The sequence below is a fragment of the Cyprinodon variegatus genome, unplaced genomic scaffold, assembly GCF_000732505.1.
Source record: "Cyprinodon variegatus isolate N-32 unplaced genomic scaffold, C_variegatus-1.0 Scaffold1130, whole genome shotgun sequence".
NCBI classification, from domain to species: domain Eukaryota; kingdom Metazoa; phylum Chordata; class Actinopteri; order Cyprinodontiformes; family Cyprinodontidae; genus Cyprinodon; species Cyprinodon variegatus.
The window spans coordinates 240,820-241,912 of NW_015151583.1; positions in this window are offsets into that span (position 1 = coordinate 240,820).

The following is a 1,093-nucleotide window of genomic DNA, read 5'->3' on the forward strand; positions in this document are numbered from 1 at the left end:
GAATCGAATCGAATCGAATCATGGTGTATTCTTGAGTATCGAAAATAAACGAATCGTTGGGTCAGGAAATCGATACTGAATCGAATCGCCATGATGGATGTGATTTACACCCCTATATTGTACATGCTCATATTTTTCATTTTCATTCTTTTCAGTTGGCCAACATTTCTAAAAATCCCTTTTTTGTATTAGCCTTAAGTAATATTCTAATTTTGTGACACACAGAGTTTTGGATTTTCATTTGTTGCCGCTTCAAATCATCAAAAATAAATGAAATAAACATTTGAATGAACTGTGTGCAATGAATAAATATAATGTACAAGTTACACCTTTTGAATGCAATTACTGAAATAAATCAAGTTTTTCAAAATATTCTAATTTACTGGCTTTTACCTGCATATACACAAGGCTGATGAGACCATTAACACAATAGGGGTAATTCAAACTAAACAATCACAAATGACAAACATTGGCAGTACAGTTAGGTTTGGCAAAAAACAAATCTATATCTTAGCAAAATGAAAACACACCAACTGCGAACAAATCCTCAGTGAAAGATGCAAAAAAAAAAATTAGAAAAGGAAAATTCAAATCCCCCCCCTTTAAGCTACACCTGATGGAACAGTCCAATTTCCCCCTCCTGCATTTAGCAGATCTGAACCCTGGCTGCCATCTTTGTCTGGCTAAACTCCGAGGCACCATAGGTAAGAAACAGTGACAAAACAGAAAGAGATATGAATGAACTAAATGTGTGCGCTTACAAATAGAACACATTCATTTAAATTGAGAATAAAGTTTTATTGCAAACTAAAGTAGGTGAATGGATTAAATAAATAAAGGTGCATGTATAATCCAGACTTAAGGTGTGGCCATAGGTTTGTCCATCACATTGCCACCAACAATTTGACCCAATCCTGATTTACCCTAAAAGTTAAAGGTACGGTGGAGGATTTTAGCAAAAGTTTGCAAAGACCCGCCCTCTCCACTTTGAAAAAAAACACATACACAACCCTGTACCCGCTCCCAAGAGGGAACACCTATTAAACGTGTGTGAGGGCGCGCAGGAGCCCATTTCTTCTCATGCAGGCTCTGT